This window comes from Ambystoma mexicanum, chromosome 8, assembly GCF_040938575.1.
Source record: "Ambystoma mexicanum isolate Mex_15411 chromosome 8, UKY_AmexF1_1, whole genome shotgun sequence".
Classification (NCBI taxonomy): domain Eukaryota; kingdom Metazoa; phylum Chordata; class Amphibia; order Caudata; family Ambystomatidae; genus Ambystoma; species Ambystoma mexicanum.
Genome location: NC_090929.1, coordinates 636,412,375 through 636,425,786, shown reverse-complemented (window position 1 = coordinate 636,425,786; position 13,412 = coordinate 636,412,375). Strand labels below are relative to the sequence as shown.

At 43.2% G+C, this 13,412-nt stretch overlaps 1 protein-coding gene across 7 annotated transcripts in view; it reads right to left on the bottom strand.

Moving 5' to 3' along the window:
• The window catches only part of RAP1GAP (RAP1 GTPase activating protein), a 1,905,843-nt gene that overhangs the window by 510,262 nt on the left and 1,382,169 nt on the right, over nucleotides 1–13,412 (bottom strand). The window lies entirely within an intron of this gene.

Here is a 13,412-nt window from a genome sequence, read left to right as displayed (position 1 = left end):
AATATTACACGTCTGTTAGAAACCGGGGAACCTAACCAATGCTCAATTGAAATACTAAAAAGTAATGTAGGCACTGCTTATGCAGCCGGACCAACCACAACACACATCACCTCATGCCAGAGACTCCCCATCCCAAAACCTGGTCAGAGCTAGTGTGGTATGTGGCCACCCCCTCTTAACTCAAATCAACAAATGAACCAACAACAAGCAATAATGCATCCCTGGAACCGCTAACCCACTGACACACTACAATTCAATAATGGCCTATGGAAAGCTCATAAGAACAATTGCATTCTAAGATGGCTGACACTGACATCTAGGTACGTCGGATGACGGACTACGTTTAATCGCATCCGGACTACGTTTAATCGCATCCTTCCTCGTATAAACAGGAAGACAGTTTCATGGATCCTTGTCTTACAAACTTCCTGATCCTATGGAGTACGGAGCAGAGGATCCTTTGGAATACGGAGCGGATGAAGCTCCTTTCAAGACCCAGACCACACAAACCTCATTGGATTAGATAATTAGGCTTAGCTTTATGTTTTGCTTCCACTCCTTTTGTTTGCTGGATTTTCACCAGAATTACCACTGGACTGATTTTAGTTAGAATGGCTGAGCGCTCCTGTTCCTAAGGGGGAGATAACTGTCCTGTAGGAAAAATGCTTTTCCCATTCACAGGTAACTCTGGGGATTCATGTGGGGACAGTTATGGAATTCCATAGTAGCCTGCTACTTACATTGTACTTGTTCTTTCCATACAGCCACCCCGTCCTAGCAAAAGTTGTCCAGATTCAACCTTTCCGGCATTCCAGCACCCACATACCAAAAAAGACACCGCGGGCGGGTGGGGAAGTGGGAACCCTTGGGTTACTAGGCTTGTGGGGCGTACTCTACTGTGCTTTTTCCAGGAAGTACCCGCTCCATGGTTCCTGAGAGACCGGGTTAGTAGTTTCTTGTAAAATAGTACTGACAAAAACTACGTAGAAACCAGCAGATGTAAAAGCATAAGTGCATGACAAGAATGAAATAAGGGAATCCAAGCCACGTACATTTGAAGAACATATGAATGAAAGGACTTCCGTTACCTCGCCATTGTGTAATGTCCATACACTTATCCATAGATGGAGAAAACCAAATGGCACCCACAGTGGAGGTCTGGCGAATATTACGCACAATATGATCTATAACGCTCAGGTAGAGTTAGTCGACCACATGTTGCGCACATAGCCATAAAGGATAGACCTCAACATACTTTTTCCAAAAATTAGAAGCAAGACTGATATTATTCCCTCTGTACTCAAATTCAGAACCCACTTGATGGCAACTCATCACAGGAAGATGATACCATTATCCATAGGGATGATGAATATTTGTTGTACACCGGCATGAACCCAAAAGGTTGGCTTTTTTTTACTCATCAAAAGACTTAATTAAAGTTCTACCAACAACAATAAGCTATGCAGGCTCACTTTTAAATTAAGTTCATAGTTCAAATCCTTGGTGAGTGGGATTCTGGTATCGACTCAGGCAAGTACCCTTCCATGGTTGCATTCCTTCGAAAAGGAATGGAGCAATTGAAGTGTATACAATCGTTGTAAATTTTGTTGTGGGAAAAAGAGGCAACAGAATAATTAAATTATTTCTGAACATCCTGAATGTCTCAATTAAGGCAAGAGGTAGACTTTACTGTGGTTCAATCACATTGTTTCACCACACACATTGGGCCTCATTACACGGAAGGCGGTAACCATGGCGCTATTAGCGCCATGGCTGCCGCCGGTAATTTACCAATCCCGCCATGGTGAATGGCGGAATTACCACCCCATTCCAAGGTTGGCGGGCCGTGATTCCCCATTCACCATTGCCCTTCCCCATTCCCATTTGAGCCCCCATAGGGCTCAATGGGAATGGGGAAGGCGGCAATTACGGTACCGCAATTTGCAGTACCGTAATTGCCTCCAAGGTCCCTTTGCGGGTCCCGTCCTTAACAGCTGGTAAAACCAGCTTTTAAGGTAGGGACCAGGAAAGGGACCGCGTAGTAGGGCGGTAAGGGATTACCGGCACCGGTGCCCTTACCGGTGCCAGTAATCCCTTACCGCCATCCGTGTAATGAGGCCCATTAAAAACACAGAATGAAGCTCATACAATTTAGCAATAGGAGGCAATCTTGCTGAACGCCTCCCAAGGTTACCAAAAGGCCGGTAAGGCGGGGGAGAGTTTGTGGCACTGCTCACAGTTTCCCAATCCTTTGGGCAAAAGTCAGCAAATGATCCTAAAATCACAAACATTCCCCCAATCCCCACGCAGCTCTGCCTTCAGATGAACACCTAATAGGGGCAACAATCGGCAGTCTGAACCAAATGCCTTTCTTGCAATAATATGCCACTGCTAATCACATGCACATAAAGGCTCAGTGCTTATTAATGAAAGCGAGAACACATTAAATAGTAATGATGTACTGTCTGGATGAACAGCCATCTCCATGGCAGGCACGCAGGGATTCACCGAGAACCGTACGGAATCCAAAGACGCTAATTAGACATCGACAACATGGTTCCAGAAAGCTGCTCTTGGAAAATAATAATGAGCCCAACAGCATAAAATGAGCACACGAAGGTAAAAGATTGAAGGCGAGATACCACCTGAAAATAATTAGAAAGACTGTCCTTTTCTGTTTCTCAGCATGCTTTATCTGAGGCCTATTTCCAAGCTTCCAGGGTGTACCAGAGGAGTTAATTACCTCAGAGGCAATCGGAGTACACAGATGTTCTGGCACCTGACCTAGTAGGGCATGTACTATTACTGTGAAACAGCTCTTCTGGTAGGCTTTCCTGAATCCTAGTGCAAGTAGGGACCCGACTCGAGTTTGATCGGTCAGAATGCAGGGTATTTCTGCTGATGCAGGCTTGCATTCCAAGCTCACGATTCCAAGCTCACGGTTTATCACGCAGCTCCCAATCACCACCCGTTCCTCCTCTCCCCCCAAAAATGTGCATTCATCCCACCACGTTGTTTCTCATCCCTCACTTCTTGGACGTGTATCTTCCTCCAGCTTCTAGACCACCATGGAAACTAAAAATAGGCTGTTTCAATTTTGAAAGATCTAGCTTCCATATTTTCTTGGAGGACATGCTTCAGTTCTGAAGAGCTGATTGTGCCCAAAGTGTCACCAGGAAGTAGCCCATACACCTGCACACGGAGGGCTGTGAGTCGAGTAGGGGTAGAGGTGCAAGCACTTGACATCAAGGAGGAGGGAGAGAAAGGGGAATCGGAGGTTTTACGACTGGTCCCCCATGGTTTGAGACCCCTGGGACTCGCCGAGGAGGCTGACGAGTATGGACTGTTGGGGAATAGAGCCAGGACCCAGAGAAAGGAAGGTGTAGAAAGCAACTAAGTCCAAGCAGTAGAGAATCTCGGGCAGACAACCTTGTGATAGAATCTCTAGGGATCATTTGCAACTCACCCCTGACTTTACCCACACCAGATTTCAGCCCTATCATTCGCACTAACGCAGGGCCCCAAGACCCAGATAGAGGGGGCCTTCCAACAGGTGAGGAACAGTCTACCGATGGACGAGCCAAGATGGAAGTGATGGGACAGTCAAAGGTATTAAGAAGTAAAACTATATCCCAGTGTGGGATCCCTTGAAAGAGACTTTTGTTGCATGGAGAGACTTTTTGGTAAAAGCAGAAACTTGATCGATTCCCAGAGACTTAATTGGTTGAATTTTGTGATGAAGAGATCCTGCTGTGATGGTACATTTTCGTTACTCTGGCCCTTTGTGAAATGATGGCTTATAAACTAGAACTTTTATAGCCTAAACTTACGGTGTTAGCTGATATCGACCCGCTCAGCTTTATAACAGACCCATTGATGGCATACGAGCTGCTAAAGTCCATTTTGATGCCGCCGAGTGACAAGCGAGAGTCCTGCCTTTGGGTGCCCGGTGGGTGTTGTTATGTCCCTGTATCAGTGTATTTTCAGTGGGATTGTTTCGCTGCACCACATTAGACCAGGGTGCGTCAAATGCTGGCCATGCATAGATACATTTGATATTGAATGTGTGCAACTGAATGGTTGTTTTCCTTTTTAAAACCCTATTTATACAATGATGAGGATTCTGAGAGGGATCTACTGTTTCCATTGAAGTGTGGAAGTCTCGTTCTTTATCATTACTGTTTTTGTCCCTCAAGGTGGGGAGTTTCCCTTGACTGGAATAATAGTTTTTGTTTAGTACAAATGATGAAAATAAATAAATAAATAAACGCATGAACACACAAATAAATAAATAAATAAAATGTTGTCTACAAGCTCTGCCAAACATCCTTGGCAATGAATGCATACATGTCCATTAACAAAAGGGTAAGAACAAGGTGGTTGTCCCTCTATACAAACAAAACCTCCATTTATTATTGGCAACATGGTCTATGTTTAATGTAAAATAAAAAGGAATTTACATCCAACTATTGAAAAATTGACAATTAGGTCAAGTAGAAACAGCAGTGTTTTACTCCTTAAGGACCCAAGCGTTAATGTAGGCTTTGTGTTTTGAAAATCACCAATTGTGCCGATGCCAGTACTCTTTTGTGTGCGTGTGAATACCTGTATTTGCATTCCTCATCTTTGACCAATTCCTGGAAAAACCTTTGGGTGAGCACATTGGTATAAATGGCTAGTAGTGAATTCACGAGAGGTTGATAGTAAGGTACATTATTCACAGAACGGCCTTCTTACGTGAACTGCAGTAATATTTTTCTGTGCATACGATATGCATTTTCTTTCCTATGTAAATCACATGTAGTGTGCGCCGACAATTTTCCCAGGTGTGAAACTGACTGTCCCTTTGTTTTAAAGCGGCCAAGCAATTAATCTAGTATCTGAATAATCACAAAACACCATTCCTCTTGCCTGCCAGATAAACAGTGCTATTCGGTGCATCTGGGAGATAGACTATCCTGAACCTCAAGGCCAAGCTTTTGCTGAGGTATCTCATCAGATACCTCAAGTGAAACCTCTGAGGAACACACTCCGACACGCAGCCAGGGTTGTCCAAATCCAGGCCTATAGGGCCGGAATCCTGATGGGTTTTCAGGATAGCCCTCATTAATATTCATGAGAAGAAAGGTGCACACATTTAGAAGCACTGTATGCAAATGTATCTCATGGATATTGAGGGGTCTCCTGAAAATCCGACATATTACTGGCACTAGAGGCCCGGAGTTGGACAACTTTGATTCTAATACAACTCCAAATGTTGTTTTGACTCTGCCTTTCATCACGATGAAGGCCGGTTTGACAAATTGGTCTAAAGAATGTTTGACAGTCCTTAAAAGTATACACGGGAGAGATCAATTTACCCTCTTATTTTTATACAGGCACTGGATCCAAATACATTTAATTTCTTGTGTCCTGGTTTACTAGTAATCCCACCCTTTTAACTTTATATTGAATGTATTTTAGCATGCCTGTTTTATGTATGTTTGTATGCATGTAGGTGATTTGTATAGTGCAAACCTAGCTGGAAAGTAAGAGCGAGCTGTACAATAGAGGTAGTGGTGCATAGTGGGGTCGCCTTTCTAGCCTTTGGTCCTCATTTGTCAGTCCAGTGTTTCTTGAAGTAAAGGGTTTTCAGTTCTTTCCCAAAAAGAAGGCGAGAGGGAGCCAACCTGATGTTAGCTGGAAAGCTGATCCAGAGGGAGGGAACATAGTAAGAGAATGCTTGTTTCCTGGTCTTCTCCAGCTTGAACTGTCCAGATTCCAGTCTGAGAGCTGCTAACAGAAGAGCCAAGAGAGTGGAGCTTGACATCTGCCATGTGTAGAATACAGGGTGTGGAATAGGAGAGAACCCATAAAAACCAGTCAGGATGTGTAACTTTAACACAAGACTAAAGATCTGTTATTCTGGTCTCCGCTATTAGGCGCGTAATAAAAAGATGAGGAAGGATAGCTTTGGGGAGGAATGATAGCTCATGGGCAACGCGTTTGTCTTGGAAGCAAGACAACATGGTGCAACACAGGTTCGAATCCTGATTCAGTGCTAAGAAACCACTCGCTGGTATTAAGTGCGTCACAAATGGACAATAAAATAAAAAATAAATGAATTAGTAACAGGGATCCAGGGTGGTTTGCTCTTGACACCACATATACAGATGAGCTAAGATAAGAAAAATTAGGTCTCCTTATGCAAGGGTCCTTGTCTGAAACACTATCTACATAAAGATTTCCAGCATGCTGAACATGGGGTGTATTAGGAAAATAATTCACAGTACAAAACATGAGCCATAATACAACTAGAACTGATGCAGTGGAGTATGAGATCTATTATAAACAAGATCCAGGTTGTGGAACACGAGGCCTATGCTACAGATGATCCAGTGTGAGGTGAACGTGATCTGCTCTAAGGAGATAGTTTGACGCACTGTCCTGGCTTTGTGTCCTCTTTGGCCACCAAAGTTTCAATTCATTTTACTGGTTCAATTCTCCACAGTTAATTGAAGCAGTGCTACAAATCTCAAACAACTGTATGAAAAAGGGCAACATAAAAACAAATCAATAAATAGAAGACTCTGATTGGTTGCATAAAGACATACACAATATCACAAGCTTTATCCTTAAATGTCGGAAGTTCCTGATCCTCTCCCTTTCTGGTAGACGCGCATTGTATAGTATTGGTCCTCCGTCTAAGCACGTCCAAGACAAAAGTAGAGAGAGAAGCACAAATACTACCTGAAACCGAAGGGCTGCGAGTGTGGCGATCACCATAGGAGATTTGTTTTAACGTGTCTCCTGAATCTGTGACGATCACTAATAGGGCGCAGATCAGGAGGAAGGGAATTCCGAAATGCCCAATGCCCTAGAGTGGCAGAAACAGATGACCTTCATAGTGTTCTGCATGGAACCTCTTAAAGGCCGCGAGGAGACATGCCATGTTTAATATTTCGTGGCATGCAGGGGTTACCATGAAATGATCAAAAATAAAAAACCTAATGAGAAATTTCTGAATTTATTTTGGTCACATTTTTTTTTATAATGTGAGGGGAGCCCCCACAACTTCCCCTTACAATCACCTATTCCCTTACACCTCCCCCCCCATATATATATTAATACAAATGTACAAAAATCCCTAACAAATTAGATCAAAGAAATTCTGTCATTTCTCATTAGGTAATGTTGCATTCGATTATTTCTGTGGATAATGGCATGCAGCCGTGCAAAGCTTTATGTGTCAAGGTAGGGCGTTTGAAGGAAATTCATGCTCCCAGGGAGAGCCAATGCAGTTGTTTCAGGACGGGTGATATGTGAGCATGTTTAAGAGTGTTATTTACAATTCTGGCAGGTGTGTTTAGTAATAATTGTACGCAATGGGTCGATGCCTCTGAGGCGCACACATACAAGGAGTTACAATCATTTCATTTAGCAGCTGCTACTGCTCTAGCATATGTGACTCAGCGCAAGAAAGATAGAAAGGGTATGTTAGTTGGTAGAACAGAAGATACGTTTCATTTGCGGGACCACAGAGAGGAGTCCTGGGTGATGCTTAATGTCTTTACACATAATCTGGGTTTAATGGAATAGCCTGAAAGAATACATTCTGGTCAGTAATTATGTTGGGCTGCTTCCTGCTGCATGATCAAAAAACATACCAGAAGGTTCAGAGGCTGGCTATGGAGCCATCCTCTGAGAGAAAGGGTCGCAGTGAACCAGTGGCCAATAGATTTGCATCCTGAGTTGGGACGTTCCAGACTCGATGAAACGGATTCCTAATTTGGATGGTCTTCTCCAGAAGAAGTGTCCTACCTCACACTTTCAGAGGAAGTCGCCTCATCCCAAAATGGCCAAAGAGAGATGAGCACATCTTCCTCTGTTCCCTGAAAGGAAAAACGCAGGTTGGTGCAGTCACACGCTCAACCGTGAATATTCCAGGTGCTTGCTATGTTGCTGACCATGTGGAACAATTTCACACCCTGGGATGCTGACATTGGATGAGAAACATTTCGTAATAATGAGGTAGATTTTTTCGGCAAGGGTCTTTGGTTCCTAGGAAAAATGCCTTAACAGGAAATGTGTCCCACAGGCCTCAGTCTCTGAAAGCCAAGGAGGGTTGGGGCAGAATCATTTAAATGGCAGCCACATCCCTATACATCTGTAGGCCACCCTGATTCTGTTTATATCTGTGCTGCATATAACAGATGGGATGAGGTACTCTCAACTAAATCTGGTCAGGCTGTTGTTATTCTCCTGGAGGTTTCATCACCTTCTACTCCTGTGTGAGCTCCCATTACTCTGACGCTACTTAAGTATTATCATGATAATGTGCAGGTTTGGGGGTACACTTATTAAGCAGAAGAGCAGGTTTCCACAGACAAAACAAGTAGTTATGTGCATGGAAGCCGCACGTATGGACAGAGCGCATAAGTAGGGCCAAGGGCATATACATACTTATACTGCCCAGCACCAACAGCCTTTACAGCTATTTGCTTTAGCTGCAGGGCAGTGTGCCATCTTATGTGTGAAGAATTGCCATATGGCAATGGTAGGAAAACCCTAGATAAAAAAAAAGTTATTTATAATAAAATGATGTGGGTAATCCATCTCAGAAAGAGTGGTCTGCTGCCAGAGTGCCCTTAAATCGAAATCTATGCCAAAAGCATAATATACACCATTGCCCTGCTGCGTCAGTATCCTGATCTTCCGCGCCTCCTCTCCAGTTGCACTGAATGGGTTCGGAGGTCACAGGCACAGTATTTGTTAGCTGCTGTTACAGCAAAGTCACTGCAGCGCAGAGACTGCATTTAAATCTGCACCTCTGTTCCAAAACCATATAAGTATGATAAACTATCAACCTGGTGGCAAGATAATCTTGATATATAAGCCATGCCTATTTTGGAATGGTGATGCAAAGTTCACATCATTATTAAATCCACATCTGATTTGTAGCATGCCAGTGGCATCCCTCCGAGTTCAGAAAGCTATGGGAGGTGATGTGGATGTAAGGATCATGCCTGTCTCTAGTCCAGCCGGGAGATAAAAGAGCAAGATGCATGCTTCTGTTGACTCTCTGGGAGGAAAGACAACACCTTCCTTGCCAGACTGGGATCTCCCAGCTGGAGAAAGGGTGTTTCAAGTGCAGGGCTAGAGAAGGGAGACGGTTTAGAAAGGCACGCAGAGCAAAACCAAAGGGAGGAAGGATTCCACCATCTTTGTTTTCTGGGGGCCTTTCTACCCTTCCTGGCTCCCACACTTCCTGCACAAAGCACTTTTGGTATGATGCAATTAGGCACAAGTGACTTGTTCTTCTAACAAGTTTTGGATCCCTAAAAGCAGGCTTGCTTTTAACTAATCCTGGTGTCATGTTGCCCTTATGAGGAAGGGGTCTCCCCCTCTTTCTTGAATTCATTTTGGGCCTTCAGACTTAAAAGGAGAATTCATTTTGTCCTCTTTTGGGAGTGTTGATCTTTCCAAATCCCTCAGCTACTGTGGTGAAGAAGGAGTGCTCAAGACAGAGGCAAGCTCTGCTGCCTAATCCTTCCCAGGGTACATTGGGGGTGAACTGCCGTTGGAGCAAGACATGCCTCTCTGCCAGCTATACTGGTACCCATGGCCATATTGGATGAGAAGGACTCTTGTAGGTGCTAGCCAGCCTCCCCCAGTTTGGGAGAATAAGAACACAGACTCATCTTTTCCCCGAGCCCCTGGATTGGGACTCACAGCAACTGAAGAAACAAAGAAGTTGGTTTCCTGCATTCTATCAGGTTGAACCACTGTCAAACCATTGTTGAACACGTTTGAGCACATTCAAACCAATGGAACCAGCAGTGCTGCCTTTGGCACTTTTTTGAACTTCTTTGAACCACTGCTGCTGCTCCGCAAAACAGTTCACTGACACACCATGCCATCTGAGTGAGTCAATTGCTCAGCTCGAACAAGAGTCTTGCCGCTTCGGAAGCCTTCGAACTGCCAGGTCTAAAATCATGCTTCAAACCACCAGCTTCTTTATCGCCGACCCCTGTTTGAACACTGAACCAACCATGGTGGCCTCATCGAGATACGCTTTTTACCAAATGTCAGTGATTGTTTTGCCTTTTTCTCCCTACTAAGTATCCAGTGTGGTTGTATCATTACATTCTGAATTTATCTTTCTTCCTTTACAGGGGTGTTATTGTTTTCTAATACAGTTTGTATTGTTTATCAGCGTGTTTAATTAAAGAATATATATTTTAATAGAACATTGTTTTACACATTCCTTTATTTTGGACTGTTGTACTATTGCTGTTTGGGTTGCTACTGTCTCACGTTCACATCTCTCCTCAGATTATAAGCCTGCCCTTGGCTCACACTACTACATAAGGTGAAGGAGATATATTGCTTAGCTGTGTCTGTTTCACCTTTAGGATTGGTATCACTGCAGTTAGTAGAAGTGGGAGGACTGAGTAGGCAGTTTAGCCCCTGCTTTTCCTTGTACCCCTGCAGGGCAGTAGTCATATCATCACATTGTGACTCCGATTTACTAAAATGAGTGCCAAATTAAACAAACCCCATTGTAATATAGCTGATGGGCAACAGATACTTGGGGATGAATTGGCAGAGTCCATTTTCTATTGCCATAAAACTATCGGGAAAAGGAGCATCGAGGAGAGTTTATGAGAGACAGCAGTGACAGAGATGCAAAGGGAGACAGCCGGTAACCAGAAGAGGAACCAGGTTGAGAAAGGAACCAGAGGGGGAGGGGGAAGTACATAGAGTGACAATTGATTCCTGACAGAAGCAGGATCCAGGGTCATACTGGCGATTATTACCTAGAATATCTTCAACCTGATTGTCTGGGAGGATGTCAACATTCCACATACTGGTCCTATTTGTTAATAGACAAAATCAAAAATCTTGGAATCCTAATGGGCAATGAACTAACACTAGAACCACAAGTAAATGCAGCAGTTAAGATATGCTTCCACCTACACCAGGGCTCAAGTCGAGGGTACACGTGGGGGGGGGTGGTGGAGTCACCCACTTTTTTCAGAGGGTGGACACAGCACCCCCCAGCTAAAATGGTAAACATTGAATGTCCTCTTTGAATTTATGCATTAAAGCCAACCACGGGGATCGAACCACAGTCATCAGGTTTGTAGGCCTCACACTTCACCACTGCACTATATTACCTGGTCGAAAATAACAAACAACTAAAGGTGAAATGACCCATTTCAATAATGCAAGTCCAGGGTAAACATTTGTATTGTTTCTTGGAGTTTAAAACATGCACACCTTTTAACATTTTCAAAAACACTATTAGAAGAAAATATCCTCTCTTGTTTTTGTGTGTGTGTTGAGTTTATGAAAGGCAAATGCCATTCGTCCTGTGCAATTTGGGTGGTTATGCAAAGCCAATTTAATGAAATGTGCATATTTCACCTTGATATGCTAATTTCTGGCAATGTTGCATCCCATTGCATTTGTTGATGAGTCCCCCCTCTTTAATTTTTCAGACTTGACCCCTGACCTACATACAATAATGAAAGCACTGCCCTACTTCTCCTTCACACACAGAACGCTTGCCAACATCTCCCTCGTCATGTCAAGAATAGACTATGCCAAAAGCATCCAGATCGGAATGCCAGAATATCTGCTGAGGAAACTACAACAAACTCAGAATGCAGCGGCAAGACTACTCCTTAAACTGACAAGAAGAGAACACATCACATCAGCACTGAGAACGTTGCATTGGCTGCCAGTCAAAAAATGAATCGTATTCAAAATGCTCTGCATAAAACATAGAACACGGCCCTACTTCTCCTTCACACACAGAACGCTTGCCATCATCTCCCTCGTCATGTCAAGAATAGACTACAGCAACAGCATCTCCATCGGAATGCCAGAATACCTCCTGAGGAAGCTACAATAAATATAGAATGCAGAGGCAAGACTACTCCTTAAACTGACATGAAGAGAACACATCACATCAGCACTGATAACATTGCATTGAATGCCAGTCAAAAAACAAATCGTCTTAAAACACTCTGCATAACACATAGCGCGATTCATGGCCAAGGAGAAGAATTCATACATGAGAAAATCACCACCTAGAAAACTAACATGAACACTAAGATCCAGCAACAACATCCACCTCGAACACAAACAATACTCAAAACAAAAGTTTGGGGATCAGTATTTCCTGCATGGTGGTGAAACTCTGGAACGCGCTCCCAAAGGAAATACGAACAACGAGAATGAAACACTCAAACGTCAACCGCAAACTCACCAGGAACAAGACTAAGCGAAAGAGCCAACCCATCACAACAAACCCAAAGAGCCCCAACAAACCATACTAATAGCTCTCTAACTCTCTAATGTTCTTTCTCTGCAGCATATCCACCACCCATTATATAACTGACTTTATACAAACCTCAGACACGATACACCAAAACCAATAAACTCTACCTTCTCCCACAACACCCAATACACACAGGTAATGTCTACATACAACACACAAATGCCAATCTACCAAAATCATACCAGCATAGAGTGAACAGATTTTTCAAACTGAAGCCACCAACAACACATCAAAGTTCTCTTGCGCTTTTCCCTGTTAACCCACTAACCATCCAACCCCCTCCTTTTCAGATCCGCCTGAGCGCCTGGAGACCATGACAAATGGCAGCAGTGCGCAGTACAAGTCCCAATAACATAACATATCATAACATGTTTTGTTTAACAAATGAAACAGCCATGTATCCCATTTGTAAGCACTACACATGCTGGCCTACAAGTGAATTGAAGTGTAGGTATAGGCAAAGGGATTTGCCCAGTGTCACACAATATGATACGTGGAGAATCCAAAATTAGAACTCAGGTTTCATGGTTTATCCAAAGCAAACCTGATAGATGTCCTTCACTTTGTTCCTTGTGTAATATAGAACATGCTTGGAGTTCCGCCTGCTTATATTTTAAATCAAAGCTGTAATAATGGAGTTTCCCCCTTTGTTCCACTTGAGTAACTCTTGCACAAGGATCTATAAATGTTTCACAATTTTTGTTTGCTGAATTACACTTTGGCTACATTTATTTTAGTGATTTTACCACTTTTCTTTTTTTTTATATAACATTTTATTTCCATTTGTCAAATAAATGTTCAGTTACAGCATATATGATTTGCATCAAAATCACCACAATATCAACTGAAACCTCCCCCTCTGCCCCAAAATTCAGGAAATGCTTTCTTCTCTAAACAGCCAGAAAACACTTATGAATGAAAACAATACAACCTTTTTACTAAATTTACCAGGTGTGAATCAACTCTACACATTTAGGCCTATATTTATACTGTAGGTAGCTTTCTGATTCAAGGGACCCCCTCCTTGACCATCCATCCAGGCCTAAGGCCCTGGCCCCAATTCCACACACATATCCCCTTCCTC